The sequence below is a fragment of the Odontomachus brunneus genome, unplaced genomic scaffold (assembly GCF_010583005.1).
Source record: "Odontomachus brunneus isolate Ranch 3 - 2012 unplaced genomic scaffold, Obru_v1 Obru_scaffold_104, whole genome shotgun sequence".
NCBI classification, from domain to species: Eukaryota; Metazoa; Arthropoda; class Insecta; order Hymenoptera; family Formicidae; genus Odontomachus; species Odontomachus brunneus.
In genome coordinates, this window is record NW_022639554.1 from 123,284 (window position 1) to 140,901 (window position 17,618).

General features: G+C 37.8%; 2 long non-coding RNA genes across 2 annotated transcripts; one reads left to right on the top strand and one right to left on the bottom strand.

Moving 5' to 3' along the window:
* Positions 1–3,061: 3,061 nt before the first annotated feature.
* LOC116849038 lies at positions 3,062–7,873 on the bottom strand. The gene is made up of 4 exons (XR_004379058.1): positions 7,726–7,873; positions 4,859–5,046; positions 3,291–3,738; positions 3,062–3,196 (listed from the first exon to the last, which is right to left on the bottom strand). It is a non-coding gene; the product is annotated as an uncharacterized LOC116849038 (long non-coding RNA).
* LOC116849037 lies at positions 4,423–7,869 on the top strand. The gene is made up of 3 exons (XR_004379057.1): positions 4,423–5,011; positions 5,498–7,632; positions 7,718–7,869. It is a non-coding gene; the product is annotated as an uncharacterized LOC116849037 (long non-coding RNA).
* Positions 7,874–17,618: the final 9,745 nt, after the last annotated feature.

Below are 17,618 nucleotides of genomic sequence, written 5' to 3' on the forward strand. Positions count from 1 at the left end.
TCAGATCCTTATCAATGTATAATTTTCAGACAACATTAGCAAATCGATGCAGGAATAAATTGCACGTGTTAATCGATTAACGCTCAACACTAATTCAAGAAACACTCGACTCGCTCGAACGCGCGCGATATTAATTATCCACACAGCGAGGCTTCAAGATCGAGATTCAAATAGATTAAAACAGGAAGAAAAAGAGAGAGGGAGAGAGAGAGAGATCGTTGCAAATTGATCCCGAGTAAAGCCGCGAAATCACTGACGTCTTTATCGGCATTTACGGGAAGATTCATAGCGAAGAGGGGACTTCTTTCTCCCAACGCTCGCGATGATTTATCGACTCGCCCCGGCTAATCCGTGACCACCGAGCCAAATGGAGCTCCAAGGTGCCTTGGTGTTTTTAATTTCGAGGGATCGCTTTCCCCCGAGCTTCTTGCGATCGCGCGTCCTCCTCGTCGTTGACGTGTCGCAACGTCGGCGACGAGCTGACATTCCTCTTCGCGCGACTATTACCAGCCCAGTTCGCCCCTGTTCCTTTTATTTCCCGCGAGCCGCGGAGGCGCCGCGCGTACACGTGGCGAGCAACCGCTTGGCAACGAGCAACGACCTCCTCCTGTGCAAGAACGTACCGCAAAGCGTCGTCGAGAGAGTCACGGCGAGGCACATTTGTCGAGCGAAATGCCCGCTTCGTCGCGCCGTGGCCACGGCGACAGGACGAAGAGAAGGAGAGAGAGAACGAGAGGACGCGACAGCGGATGAGAAGAGCGTAACGGGGACGGGATACCAACCGGAAACGGACTCTGCGAAAGGCAGAGGAAGAAAATGTCCGGGAAAAAAAGCCGCGTCAAGGTCCTCAGGCAGATTCGCGACGCGGCTTAAGTCGTGTCACACACCACCTGTCGCGCGGCCAAGGCACAGACGGGTAAATGCGCGCTCTTCATCATCGCTCGTGGCACCTCCCCGCGGGGAAAAACAGCCGCGAGGATTCTTCACGTTCGCCTCGACATATCAACGGGATCGGTCGGGCCAAGGTAAAAGTATGATAGTTTGCGCGCTGAGAGAAAAAAAATATCTGTTAAATACACGAGAGAGAGAAAACTACTATGGTTACTATATCCATATATTCTGTAGCTAGAGATAATCATCATTTATGTGATCTCAAGTGAAATAGATACGGCATTAAAAGTTGCTGTTATTATATCCATCTATACAGTTCTTACAACTTCTCATGATATAGTTCTCATGATATATAATTAGTTGAGTTGATACATCCTCGTGTATATAGTTGTCTCAAGCCAGAGGAACATTGTTGCCTCTCTGTTGTAGTCTGTAGAACGAATACTGTGGTTGGGAGATCCGTAGAATTGGTTGCACAGCACTGAGAGTATTGCTCAAACACATGGATAGGCAGTAAAGAAGGTTAGTGTACAACTTCCAGAGTACTATGAATACTACAGCCATCTTGTACACGGAAAAAAAAGATTTTATTGAATTAACCAAATATCTGGTTGAATATGAACGATTCAGAAATTCCGATTGAAGTAACCCGAATTCTGTTTAACAAAATTTTTGACAGACTAACCAAATATGTTTGGTTAAATAACCAGACATATTTGGTTAGTCTGCCAAAAATCTTGTTAATTTAACAGAATTCGGGTACTTCAATCAGAATTTCTGGATCGTTTAGAGAGATATTTGGTTAATTTAACCAAATCTTTTTTCCGTGTAGACATAGGCGAAAAATAACATTAATATTTTGTTATGGTAACTATATTTAGGCAAGTGATATCTTTAGTATTTTCTGCGTGTAAGAAATATTTATTCGGGGTGAGTACTAATAATATGTTTACCTGAATATAAATTCTTTCGTTTAAGTTTAAGAGTATCTAACGGTAACGTATAAAACTCTCATGTACGTGTAGATTAGATCAAAGTAAACAAAAAATTCTTCTACCATTTTGCAAACAAACACATGAAATTTTGAATTATTAAGTATAGAAAATTGATAAGTAGTCACGCACTTATACGGTGAATGAGCTATGATAGCGACACCTGCTGTTGTGGACTTCTAGGTTAGATTAAACTGAACAAAAAATCCTCTACCATTTTGCAAAGAACCATTTGCGCATTTCTAAGTTATTAATTAAAGATTAGCCAATAATTACGCGCGATTGTCTTTGAATTTTTTTAGTTAATGACTCAAAAATCTACATAGTTATTTGCAAATTAGTAGAAAACTTTTGGTTCAGTTTAATCTATAAGCATACCGTAGTAAATGTCGCCATTACAACTCATTTATTGCTTAGCGTGTAATTATTTATCAATTTTCTTTAATTAATAACTGAAAATTTTACGTTGTTATCTGCAAAATGTGTGTGATAGAGAAATTTTTTATTCACTTCGATCTAATCTACACGTACACGAGAGTTTTATACGTTGTCGTCAGATACCTTTTAAAATAAACAATTGTTTCCCTGAAAAGCTAAGCTCTTAAGAAAATGTATATTTTCTTATTTGTGGAAAATATTTTATATGTTTCAAATAATAAATTAGATTAATACAAGTATTATGAATATGTCATTAGTACCTACCGAGAATAAATATCTTTTTATTTCTTAGATATCTTTCTCTTTTACACACATAGTTTTTCTACTTTCATGTAAATTTTTTTTTTCAATTTTGCTATTTTATTTTAGTAATGCAGGAATGGACTGTCAGTAAAGTCTGTCTTACTGTGTAACCAAAGTCTGCTAGAAACACAGCAAATTTTTTAACAGCATACTCAATTCCTAAAAGCATATATGAAATGAAAGGATAATAAATTGTCGCAGAATGTCGCTGTATTTTTCAATTATAAAATTCTATGGTTATAATTTTTACTATAAAATTCTCCGTGCAGAATCTTTACAAATATCGTTAATCATTTGTTCTCAATATATACAATGCAAGAAATAAAGATCATACTATGCTAAGAGGTAAAATGATATTAGCCTAAGAAATAAAATTCGACTTCTACTTCTATTCGAGTCATAACTCGTTGATTTATTAATTACATCATAAATTATACTTGTATGACAGTGAGCGAGGATGCCTCTTGGATAAATTGTACTTTTTTGGAGAGTTTATGTTGAAGCCGAAGCGGGACTTTATGTTACACAGCACGTGATCATTAGATTATCCACGGAGGCGCATTCAGCTGACACTGAGAAATAATGTATAAGAGATGCGGTCCTAAATCGCAGGCTAGCACGAAAGACAATTGGCGGATTCGCCGAAGAGCAAGTCGTGATACTGACGTTTGATTACCTGTTGCGTCACACCTGTTGCTGCACGTACGCGAGCGACCACGTGACGATAGCGACCGTGAAAAGATCTTGCCGGTCGTTTCGGCGCTGCGCAGTGCTGCGTCGTCCACGTGTCACGTATGGAAATGTCGATAATCGGGCACTAGGATCCCCATTATTAATTACAACTGAAATCAAGGGAGATGAGAGCAAGGAGATTTAGTTATCTCCCGGATTTTTATAGAACTTGCTTCACTTCAGAGAGCCTATTTATAGAACCTGCTTCACACTTCGGTTGATATTTCCCGCGCCAACATATTTGCGCTTCACGCTCTCCTTGGCCTCACTCCGTTCGTTGATTGCAATTAAAAGTATTAAACACGCGCAATAATTCCGCCTCAATAATACATGGTCTCGTAAGATAACGTAAGATATTTCTCTCTCATTTTTGCCATCATTCCTAGGAAAAAAGAAATCACCTTTTATTTTGTTCGTCTATGTTTCTAAATAATACTTTTAAGTGGTTCTCATATTGTCTGTATAAATTAACAAAAGAGAACTTTAAAAAAGATCAGGCAAAACCAAAAGTATCGTTTGTCGTGTTTATATAATTACATGCAGAGAATATTATAGTTTTCTTTATAAAATGTTTTTTTTTTATTTTATTATGTTTATATATTTTATTATAGTGCAGAAATAGACTTCTAGTAAGATGCTCTTGCTAAGGAGTATAGTAAATTTCGCCAAAAACATTAGTAATTTTTTAACAGCTCATGTGAGTTCCTAGAATATAAATAGTAAATATACTGAGAGAAAAAATATCTAAAAAATAATTATTTGTTAAGTGATAAAAACATATTTACTTAGATCTCTAAATTCTTTTACTTAACTACAATAAATAATTGCTTTCATGAAGAAGCTGCATTGAGAAAAATGATTGATCTAAGTAAAGTTATAATTATATATTTTTTAATGCCAACCATATATTTTTGCAGTAAAATATGTATGTAAAGTTATCTCAACACTAACATTGTACTAGAATTTTATAAAAAGTATTTTCTTGACCATAAATTTATAATAATTATTTCTGTGTGATTATAAATACACAAATACCAAACATTTTCTTCTGTAAGATTTAAAAAAAATTATATATTATTTGAAAAATATTTTATATTTAGTACACAAGTAAACATGTCATTAGTATCTATCGAATAAGTATTTTTTATTTCTTAGATATTTTTTCTCTCACACAGCCTATGTGAAATGAAAGGATAGCTAATTACTGCAGAATGTCGCGATCCACAATTCCCGGTTACAAAATTTTACAGCGATTGTTATTATAAAATTCTCTCCATGAAAAAAACGAAAGAATTAATTCGCAATTTCCCGACAGGCACAAACAAAGCTGCCACGGACTTTCTGCGACGTGTTTTTAGACAATACAGGAAGTGAAGGAGAGCGAAGGAGAGAAGGAGACGCTGTTCTAAACGCAAACTTATGCAACTGGACGTGACGTTTCAATTCGTAGGTTTCCAAGCCGGAGAAATGAATATTTTCGATCTGCGCTGTCGATAAAACACCTCGTAGTTCGATCGTGCTCACGTCCTCCCAGGAATCCTCCCGATCTCATTGTTCGTGGGCAACAGGGCAGAAAGCGGCGCTTCCGGTTTCAGGTTGAGTTGCACGACGGTCAGACGAACGCGGACAGGCCTGGCTGCATCCTGACTCCCCAGGTAAGCACCTGCGCCATGTCGGCCATATAAACGGACTGGAAAGAAAAACACGTAACGTCTCATTTCTGCGTCGAATCCACGGCGCTGTTCGCGCGCTCTTCCCTCGTCGGCGAACTTCGTTTGCGGCACGCACGGCTCCTAAACAAACACCCGTTAAGATATTTTTGTCCGATTATGTGCCCCCCGCTCTCTCTCCTTTTGCCTCTCCTCCTCTCATTCTCTCCTTCCCCCTCTCTCTCTCTCTCTCTTTCTCTCTCCCCTTCTCGCGAAAACTCAGATCGCGCGTCCATTCATAATTCATAACGCGACGAGATTTCATCAGGGATTAATTAATGCGGCCTGCATAATTAATAAAACAACGGCCGGAGAAACTCTTGAGCGTTGCGGGTATCTCCTCGGAGGAAGCGCGAACCGTGACAGCGTGGATAGCACGTCGTTACTTTTTTTTTCCGCCTATTTCCGCCTCTCTTCTCCTTCTTGTTTTAGCGCCGACACGCCGGGACCCGCGGAAAATTGTCGTGGCAACGGGAAGCGGATAAGTCGCCGCGCGGAACCGGAAGTCGCCGTGGGATCGCCGCACGGGAGCCTGAAAACACCGGGCAAAACCTTCGCGCTACCTGGGAACCGTCGATTAGCTACACGCGCGCCTGTATATTTTTCGCCTGTCTCGTGGGTAATTGTGTGCCATGCGTGTGTGTACGCGCGCGTGCGTGTGCGTACAGTCATCACGCCGTACATAAAGGTCGGTTTACATCAGCAGTACCATCATTGCTAACAACATGTGTGTTCCTGACAGTGTTACTGACCAAATGTAAGATTGTCTCACATAAAATTGCTGAAAACAACAGTTTCCAACAAGTTATACAACACAAGTTCATCACATTTTGCTATTAATTTCGCCATTTTGCACTAAAAAGTTTTCATAATATCTGTTCTCAACATTTTACGGAAAATAAATGCCGTTGACAGAAGTTACTTATTTCCATAACACGCTGATAGTTTCATTACTGACCAAATGTAAAATTGTCTCACATAAAATTGCTGAAAACAACAGTTTCCAACAAGTTATACAACACAAGTTCATCACATTTTGCTATTAACTTCGCCATTTTGCACTAAAAAGTTTTCATAATATCTGTTCTCAACATTTTACGGAAAATAAATGCCGTTGACAGAAGTTACTTATTTCCATAACACGCTTATAGTTTCATTACTGACCAAATGTAAAATTGTCTCACATAAAATTGCTGAAAACAACAGTTTCCAACAAGTTATACAACACAAGTTCATCACATTTTGCTATTAACTTCGCCATTTTGCACTAAAAAGTTTTCATAATATCTGTTCTCAATATTTTACGGAAAATAAGTGCCGTTGACAGAAATTACTTATTTCAATAACACGTTGATAGCTTTATCACTGATATCGTCAGAGACGTAATTGTCACCTAGCAGTCTAGGTCAAAAGAGATTGAGATAATAAATGTTATTAGCGAAAAATTGAACTAGATATGTATTAATGACATTGTTAATATTTATTGTTATATTTATTGTTAATAACAAAGGTTTTATCTTGAGTTGACTGATCGTACTACAAAAATGACCAAATTTATGCATAGCATATATTTGTTGATAATAATGTTATTAACCATTTAAAATTTCTCAAGTTTGTTGAAAATATTTAAGTGTATCATTTTTGCCAATAACATTGTTATCAGCAGTCTAATCGTGATAAGTAATGTTTCTGACACTGTCGGTGTTTCTGTTTTCCACACTGTTAAAAGCATTTTCTGTTCAGAAATATTCAATGAATTGTTTTCTGGAGAACATAGTTTTGCTAAAAATATTTTCGTTACTAGTTCTTTGCTATTAACTATTGTTAATTGCTACTTTCTCGATGTGAAACAATCTTAATAAACGGACACACAGGTATGCGTGTGTGTGTGTGTGTGTGTGTGCACGACGGCTGTCAGAGGTACAGCACGCGACACAGCACGATCCGCACAATATACGCATATAACTGCGCAGGAGCTTCTTGAATCGTGAGAAAATAAAAATTATCGCTATTCAGAGGATCCATTGAAAAGCGTCTTGTAATTCTGGGCGGAAAAAACGCGGGAACGGGAATCGGCCGAATCATTATGTTATTGCTGTATTCCGCGAGAGTTGCCTGTGCACGCAGAGAGACGGATATAATAATAAAGGACTCGCGCGCACGCGCGCGCATGTGTGTGTGTGTGTGTGCGCGTGAGGACGCAACGCGCACTTAGCCACCACCACAAGGCGGGTCGATGACTCATGCTAATCATTGTTGCGCGATGGAAAATGTCGACTTCGCCTGGCCATCAAGAAAAGCGCACGATCGTCGACTTCGTCTGCGGGTAGCTCCGGCTTCTGCGAGCGTAATAAAGTGATCGGTGGACTGAATGAAGTGGCGGCACGTCAGGCCCAATTAAGCGGCCGAATCAACGGCACGTCAGTGGACGCAACATTCGGAAGATTGAACGCCGTTCGCGATTAGGAGAGAGCGCGTTTGGCGAAAACACTCGGAGAGGATCGACGATAGTTGCATGGCAACCGGACTATTTTGCGCTAACGTGGGGGAAAGAGAGAGGGAGACAGGTAAGTGGATAGATAGATAGATCAAAGAGCAAAAGAGACGCGCAGGGAAAAAGAGCGACATGTCTATTCGTCTTGCGATTTCTAGGCACTGACACGAGTTTGATCCACATCCAGAAGTATCTCGTGGGCGACGCTGACGTCACGTTGACCAATGACTTCTCTCTGGCCGAGTGAGGTCCTTGAGGAATAGATACGGCCACTTCTGCGGCGACACCAGCGGTTTCACATCGTCGACTTTCCGCCGCCCGCCCCGAACACCGCCAGGAACACGTGACGCTCGTGTGGTCGCAACTCGGGGAGAGATTGTCTGCGTGTGCGCGCCGAAATAGCGGAAATGTGATAAACCGATTAGAGAATGGGCCAAAGGAGATATATGTAATTTGAGCTGACAACGTTCCACAATAACTGAAGGGGGTACAATCAGCGTCGAATGCCTTTGAAATATTCTTTTGTGAGAGAAACAAGCGAGGGCGATGATACGAGGCTTGTCGTTCTTAGCTGAACTTGTGCTGCACTGGAACTTGACTTATTTTTTCTTCGATGCTGGATTATATCACGCGAAAAGAATATAATCTCATTTTCGGCGGAGTCCTCTTATATGTGGTCTTAAGGAGATTTTTCTTAAAATCAAAAGGAAAGATATTAATTATACCTAAGAGAAGAACTCTAGTTGTAAGTTGTCGTTTCTTATGATCCTATATCTTACATTGAGAGAAAAATCTCTAAAAAATAAGTATTTCTTTGATGTGTACTAATAAGTATTTCTTTGATGTGTACTAATTAGTACTTCTTTGATGTGTACTAATAACGTATTCACTTGCACTATATCTTTACGTTGAAAAAAATTTTTTTTTACATGAGAAAACACACGATTAATTTTCAAATCACCCTAGCGATTGGCGACTGCGTTTGCGCAGATTAGATGTTGTTCAATCACACTAGCAACTGCAAGCGAGCGATTTGATGCTAGATGTAGATACGTTTTATAACCTAAATATATGTGAAGAAAACGTTATAGAATTGGAAAGAACAAGCTACATCTTCCCAAATTACATCTTTTAAATCAGCTCTTTTGTAGAGCTCAGAGGTGCTATCCCACAGGATAGGTCTACACTCTACTAAATCAATTAGCTTAAATTCCATATCTTTTGTAAATACTTCAGAATTTTTCGGCGGCATAATTGATTGCATTTGCATTTTACGATTGTAAAAAATAGACGGACAGCTAAACGAGAATCACCAACGCAATCGCCAGCAGATCTTTTCTGATTGGTCGAGAGACAATTATAGATAAACGCAAACGCAATCACAAATCGCTAGTGTGATTCGAGTATAAAACCGTTACTTCTTATGAAAGCTACTGTTTATTCTAATATTTAAACAAAAGAATTTAGATTCAAATAAACCTTATTAGTGTCCACCGAATATTCTTTATTTTCCAAATCTTTTTTTTTTCTAAATCAAGTTCCCGCATGGGAACTTTGACCGAAAGAGTAAAATATTGTAGAAAAATATAAATAAATATAATATTATTATTAAGTAAATTTACTCATCAATAATAATATTTATATTTCACTCTGATTCTTTAATGAAGAGGAATAATATCGTGCTTAGAATATTCTTCTTTTTTTGGGGAACAGAGAGGGTTTAGACAAATTTTCTCAAGGCCATATATAAAAAGATTCTCCTCAGGAATATATTTCTTTAGATAATATTGTTTCTCATTCTAGAGAAGTAGAGGAAAGTGCAAACTAGTTGAGCTGAAACAAACAGATCTGCGATTGCGGAGAAGACGGGCGAAATGTGGAAACGCTTGTGACGAAACGCGGACACTTTGAATCACGACACCGTTCCTCCATCGTGTTCGCGATAGTCGCTCACTCGAGCGTTAGAAGAAATCCGTGTATCTCCCGACACGTTCTCGCCGGCGAGAGAAACGTGTCTCCCAACATCCTCCCAGTTGCCAAACTCTTCCTTTTGGTAACGCACGTGCGACGTGTTTTACGGTCCATCAATCTTCGCGCGCCGTAGCCGGCGAACACAAATATTGACTTACGAATCGGAATCGGGACTTCGCTACGAATATACCGATCGCGCGCCGACTTTGGCGGGCCGTTCGCGGCCGCAGCGGAACTGATGACGCTAAAAGCGTCCGTGGCGAGTTTCGCGGACGCGGGCACATTTGTTTCTCGAGTTAGCGTGAGCACCGTGCCATTAGCCGATGTATACGACGACAGTCATTCGATGCCGTTGTCAGTGAAATCGCGTCCCCGCAACCGTCCGTTAATCGCGAATCACGAGTGTTATTACGCAATAGTGGATAAAATTCCACTCGGAATCACCAAGCACACGCGACAACTCGATCGAGTAATTGTCCCATTTGTTTATTTGCGGGAAGCATTTCCCCCTTTGGCGCAATATGCATATCGATGGCCAAGAATCCGATATCTCGTATCTGCAGAAATAGCCATTTTCGGGTGTCAGTACTTCAGCGGACTTAGAATTGTTTTCTCTTGACTCGTTGAAGGCTTCTTTAACAAAAGTAAGCCGCCTTCAAAAACCTCAAAGGTTCCAAAAGGTGAAATCATTTTCACTCAATATTCCTATGTATCTGCAATCTTATTCTAAAATCCTAACGATATTAGAAGTCGGCGCGAAACTTGACCGATTGAGTCAATAATCGTACTTTTCCTTTTTCTATTATTTTTCTCCTTTTAGTTATACAATTAGTTAGTCTACCTGACCTGTCTTTTCCGCGCCGATTTCTAATATGATTAAAATGTTAGAATAGTGTTGTAGAAATGTTGAGTCAAAATTATTTTTTATACTTCTTAGAGCTTTTGAAGTTTTGAAAGCGGTTTGTTTCAAGTTTTTCGTATTTTTTAGTTATTAAAATTTTTTCTCAAATCAATTGGAAAAGTTTTTTTTCAAATCAATTAAAAATGAAAATTTTGCTTTAAAATTTTGTTGCAATAGTAAATCTTTGAATGTTCTCAGACTGCTCAAAGAAATAACGGAATCACTCAATTTCCAAGTCACACGAGCAAACACAGGTGATGCCATTGATCTGTATAAGCGCTTCATAAATAACGTACTAAACAGACTACAGGAAACTTTTATGTCAGTATCTCTAATGGTTCTTAAGGGAATATACAAACAAACAAACGCATATACATACAGAACAAACTGAGAACATCCTTTTTCTAAAGTCAGTTAAGAGGCACCGATCTATGTACAGAAAGCTTCGTTTGGAGTACAACCAAAGAATATAATCACTAAGAGAAATACAAGGCAATGTCCTGGATAATAGTGCGAATCTAATTAAATTATGAGAGAGCAATACCGTTTGACAGTATAAATGCACACGTCGAACATTTCTCGAGCTTTATAGCGTGCGCGTTAAGACATAACAGTTAGGATTCGATTAATTAAGACATAACAGTTAGGATTCATGTCCGAATTAGAAAAGTGGAAAGTGTGATTCATTGCGTACGCTACAAAGACGGAAAAATATATAAATGCACATGGCATGTGTGTTTACACTGTCAAACGATATTATCCTCCGTAATTTTATTATTTACACCAACATTCAACATACAAAGTTCCGCATTAACTTTCATGATTATAAAAATCTTCAGGACATGAGACAATGCATAATGGGAAAACTGTATTATTCTCTTAATTATATTTATGAAGTTAGTATATACCGTACTGAATTGATTTTTGCATTTTGTATCATATAGTAATGTAAATTTTTTATTATTTTGTTGCAGTAGTAAATTTAAGAAAAGTTACACTCAGATTTTCATGTTACATTTAGCATGACATGTTGTTTGGGGCAAATTTTGGTTAATTTCATTTATATTTCTTCCGTATTTCTATTTTCGTCGTATTTCTATTTCTATGTAATAAATATGAGTGCAATCAATAAGGGATTTAATGTTGCTGAATTTTGTAGTGTAATATATTCAAAGTTGCTGTGAAATTTACACACATTTGTCTCTATCGGGAGCTCTTTTGGCCTCTTATCTTACATTTGCCTGAATTCGGTAAAAAAAGCCTTTCTTTATACTATTATTTAAAATCTTAAAAAGCTAAAAAATGCAGAAGAAGTTCGATTGTTCACAGTCAAGAGAATTTCCAAAGCAGTTTCTTACAAGGCTGTTTGAAATCTTACATAACCAGAGTACAGAAAAAATTCGATCGTTTAAAGCAAAGAGGATTTCCAAAGCAGTGTTTTATTTCTCGCGGTTTCACACACTCACACACGAGATAATCTCTTCTCAGTCATCGATATGACATAATAACAGGCGAATAATTAATTACTTTTTAATTAATTGTCGTGTTTAAGTGATACGGTTAATATGAACCATTTAAGCGGAGACCGTTCAATGAACAATTAATTTCAATAAATACAATCGAAGACAATTTGATTAACGATTGATTTCAGTGAATTCAATTAAGACCATTAAAAATCGTTCAATTAATAATTGAACTTAGCGAATTTAAATAAAGGTCGTTTAATTGACAATTGAACTTTTTTAGCTAGTTTAATCAAAAGCCGATTTGACAAATGATATGAGCAAATACAATTCGCGAAAATTGTTCAATGACAATTTATATGACCAGTACTCATAAGTGTGCTCTATTTAACCCTTCTCAAACATCGGCATCTTCCACTTCTGGATATGAATATTACCAACCAATTGCAACCTTATATGATCAAACATTCTTCGCCTGAATCGATTGAGTTTGCCCATATCAATCGTCAAATAAACAATCTTTAATTAAATTCGCTAAGTTCAATTATCAGTTGAACAATATTTGATTCCCTTTGCTCAGATCAATCATCAACTGATAGGTCTTTAATTGAATTTATTGAAACCAATGGTCAATGAAACATTCTTTGATTAAGTTTGCTCAAATTAGTCGTCAACTAGTTGAATTGAAACACCAGTCGTCAATTTACTGATTTGAACGATCTTTGATTCCTTTCGCTCAAATTAATGGTCAATTGAAAGGTCTTTCATTGAATTTGTTGGAAGCAATGGTCGATAAAACATCCTTTGGTTGAGTTTGCTCGAATCAGCCGTCAATTAATTGATTTGAAACATATTTATTCAAGTCAATCATCAATATTAACCCTTAAGCACTGACAGGAGTCTGATAGACTCCCAATGAAATAAAAAAACCTATTGCTGTTTCACTCCCGGTTAAGCGTGTACACATCGCGTCCGTCTATCTTTTCTTTGGCCCGTAAGATACGAAGTGGCGACAAGGAAAGACGTTTCGCACACCTTCTCAGGTGATTATCAAACTTCGAAATATTTTTGTAGGTCTGTGTCAGTGCTTAAGGATTAAATTGAGAACGATTTATTTGATATTTTTGCAACTCTGACATTATTAAAGAAGAAAAAAAAAGAAACAAGCAAAATCCTGCAACAAAGAAACAAAGAAACGAAGAAATAAATTCCTGCAATGCAATCTTGTTGCAGCGCGTGCCGCACAATCGACGAGCGATCTCTCGCATAATTTAACGCACAAAAGCGCCGCTTATCCTGCGATCCGTGCGAAAATATCTCGTATCGCCGTGCTTCATAGCCGCGAACTATTTCAGAGTAGCGGCACGAAGCTGCTGCCGCTGTACGTAATTATTGAGGCGCTCTCCCGTCTTGGCATCGGATGACATCGCACAACGATGTTTCCGGGAAACTATTATTTTTAGTTTGGTAGGTAATCACCGGCGTGTGCGTTACGGAGCGATACGCGATCACGCGATCGCGGCGATTCGCCACGACGATTATTAATCTCACCAGGAGTGTGCCGGGACGAGTCGTCCCACGTAGTTGTTGCGGCCACGCAACCGTCGCACAGTCGGGACAAATAGAAATTTACTGTTCACAAATCGCTAGAGACCACAATTTTATAGCAATCGGGATGATTTTTTTTTTTAATTAAACGTTAATCAACATAGAAACAACCTGTCGAGCCCGATTCTTTTTTAAATTCTTCTGAACGTTGAAATATCAATAAGAATTTGTAAAAAATTATAAAATTTTGTGACCCACTCCAATTGGAAAACTTTCCATCTTTTTGCTGCACAGTACAGTGTACTAAGGTTCTCAGCATCGCTGATTACGAATCTGATATAAAAATCAGAATTTGGCAGTTGACAACTGCTAATCTCCTGTCAACATAAGCTAAATTATGTTTTAACACAATATATATGTTGAAATAAAGTATACAAAGTTGTTCAACATAAATGTAAAGTCAGTATTAAGATCTGATATTTAACAGCTGTCTGTCAATCCCATAGTCGAAATAAAAAAAATGTTTTTGCAACATGAAATGTGTCACTGTAAGATATATTAGATTTAAGTTGCTGAATACAAACTTCATTCTTATTAATATTGCAACATTTAGAAGAATTTTTTTAAAAATCGGGCTCGACAATTTTTTTCTACATTGATTAACGTTTAATTAAAAAGAAAAATTCATCCCGGTTGCTATGAAATTGTGGTCTCTAGCGATTTTTGAACAGTAAATTTCGATTTGTTCCCACTGTGCGCCGTCTCCCGGCGTGCGCGAACAAAACAGATGCATGTGTGTGTAAAAACAGATAATTTTTTTTCTCTCTCTCTCTCTCTCTCTTTTTCATTTAGGCTGACGCAACATGTAACGCATGGCGTATTTACAGCTACATAATGTAGCTGATTACCGGTCTGATTACGCAACGAATTACGGCACACAGACACGGATGTCAAGCGTGAGATCACGAAGTGCAGGTACCAAGCCAAATCTTTTTCTTTTTTTTCTCAATTTTTTCGGCAAGTGAGAACGCGGCACAATCACAACTGAATGCTGATGAGGCTCCTCGATTGGTACTTTAACGGTCAAGAGTCCATTAATAGGCATTCTTTATAAAAGTTATGATTATAAAATCACAAATATATATTTGTCTTTATTCTCGTAATCTGTAGAATTGTAACGCTTTTTCGAGGCCAAAGTCGGTAAAGTATTAAAATCGAAATCATATAAAACTACGGACAGTGAGAGCCAAATCGCAGGTCTAGAAATCATCTATATTTATATGTATAAAATAGAATGTCTTTCTGTACGTTCCTTATTAATTTCTAAACTGATGTGGGCCAAATTTTGCACAGTTATTTTCTAGGACTTTCATGCGGAAAATATGGCTACATGAAACCTGAACAATCCACCCTTTCCTCCTGATTTCATCCCTTTGACACTTTGTGATGTAAGTTTAGATATTTTATAGATATAAGAAGCTAGAGTAACACCGTAGTTCAAGCTGGCTTATAATAAATTTTACAGACAGGTACACCGAGAGAAAGAATATTTAAAAAATAAGAAACATTTGTTCAATATTTGTTTGCTAATAATATATTTATATTTATATATTATTTTTGTTATAATATATATCTTTTTACACTGAGAAAAAATTGTTCTCAAGTGAGAAAATATATATTTTCCTAAAACGCCATTTTCATGAAAGCAATTGTTTATTCTGTTTAAGTAAGATAATTTACATTTACGCACAAATAGGTTGTTAATACCGGAAAATATCTTTTGTTTATCAGATATTTTTTCTCTCTCAGTGTATCAATCAGTTAAATGTGTGTCGATTAATGAATTAAAATTTGCTTCGACTAAAACAATCGACAAATAAATAGTCAAAATTAATTGCCAATCATAAAAAATCACAAATGATTCCATCGATTAATGAAAAATTGTTAATCAAGCTTGTTAATGCGATTGATTATACACTGATTAATATTAATAATGAATTTTATCTCACGCACAATCGATTAACATGATTAATATTAATTAATTTCATCAATCCATTAAATTATTTATGACTTTATACATGACGACTGATTAATTTTGTTGATTGATTCACCGATTATTGCAGTCAAAGACACTTGCAATCGACTAATGCTCGACGCTGACCCGAATCGTCCCTCGTTTAAACATAATTTCAGCGATAAATTGCAAAAAAAGAATCACCGAGTCTCCCTCGCCATGGCGCTCGCGATAACGACAACGGAAACGCGATTTTTTTTCCTCGTCGGTTAAAATCGACGGTACGACCTGCTCTTTTCGCGCTCGAGCATCGGGAACGCGTGGCGATAAATATAAAAGCCGCGATTTATGGGGCTCGCTGGTGGGGCCCGATAGGTGTCGTCAGTCATCGCGACGTCGAGCGTCGGTGGCAAAATGCATCTGGCCCGCGGCCAAAATTCAAAAATAAGTCGAAATTCGAAGGAATCGCCCGATCGTCAGTGGGCCGTGCTCCGCTTCGTCGTGCGCGCCGCTCACTCCCCGACGTGAACAACCGATTTATGCGACCGCTATGACGAGGATGGCCTCCTCTGATCTGATGTGTCTCCGCGACGCTATTAGATTTTCCAGATTTCTTCGTCACTAGATCCTAACGAGTCTCATAGGCAAGAGAAACGTCTCCAGCCGACGACTTCCTTGAAGACGACGACGCCGAACCACTACCTTCTTTCTCCCCGATGAATGTGTCGATAAAAACGCTCAGGCACAGTCATCTCATCCAGAATGACTCACAGGATGAGCCAGACTCGTACAGAGGGGGCGTCGCGCGATCAATGCGGAAACCTCACTGTAAATCTGAAATTATATAAAAGCAATTCAGCAGCACACACACGAAAAAAATACATACTGCATTCAAGTAAATGTCACTTGATTCAAGTATTTCATAAGTTTATGCAATGTATTGTCCAGAACAACCTCCGAAACTCTCATAGAGGCATAGTGTGGATTAAGGTAAAATCCTATACCGTTTTGCGATATTTGCAATAATTATCGAGATATTAATTAAAGAAGATTTGTGTATGATCACGAGAGATATAGTAAATGAGCTGTAGTGGCGACATCTGCCGTCGTGTGCTAGTATATTAGGTAAAACTGAACAAAAAAGTCCTCTACCTTTTTCCTAATAACTTTGTAGATTTCTAGTTATTAATTAGAGAGTATTAATATATTATCGTGAGCAATCATCCACTAGATTTCTTTGATTAATAACTAAAAATCTATAAAGTTATTGAGAATATGGTAGGTGACTTTTTATGCAGTTTGACTTAATGTACACAATGGCAGACGTCGCCACTACAAATCATCTACCATATCTCGAGTGATCATTCACAAATCTTCTTTAATTAATATCTTGATATAGGATTTTACCTTAATGTTCACCTTAATTCGTATCAAGCGACACGGTAGTGTCGCGAAGCCAAGTGCAAGCGCGAAGGAACGGGCTCGCGCCCGACTATATTTACTTACGCCGTAACATTAGTTGATTGCACACCAAATTTGTTTGACTATAACGATTGAATCGATGAGATTCTAAATAAGCTCAATCGATTCTATGGGTTTACATTACTTAATAAAACTGTTTTTACTTTTGCTCTACGTTCTCCAGAAGTTGAGATATCTTCCCTCAAAGTCCGAAATCATTAAATTTCACGACTAATGCCCGTATTCTGAGCTCTCTTTTAATTATAAAAGAGCCTCTAAAAATAGCTTATTAACTTTTTGATTGGCTATAAGTCACTTTTAGAGGCTTATTTATCGTTAAAAGAGAACTCAGAATACGGGCTTAAGGAATTCTTTGTCTAAGAAAATGTCCAGTTTAACTTTTTTATCGTCAGAGGCGCTACGGCTCAGATCAGCTTGGAGTGTGTTCGAAAACTCGGTATCAGTTGGTGTGTTCTTTTTAGCTGCACTACTGTACTGGTGCAATAAGTAGAGCGAGACAAAATATACTTTCTTACTCTAATTTACTGCACCAATTCAGCAGTGCAGTTAAAAAGAACAGACCAAGTAGTATTTACATTAGTTTTAATAAACAGTGTTATTTACGATAAGGTTAGTATAATTGTTGATAACTATAGTGAGTGAATGATTTGGCTGTAAATATTTTGGAGATTATGTGATGA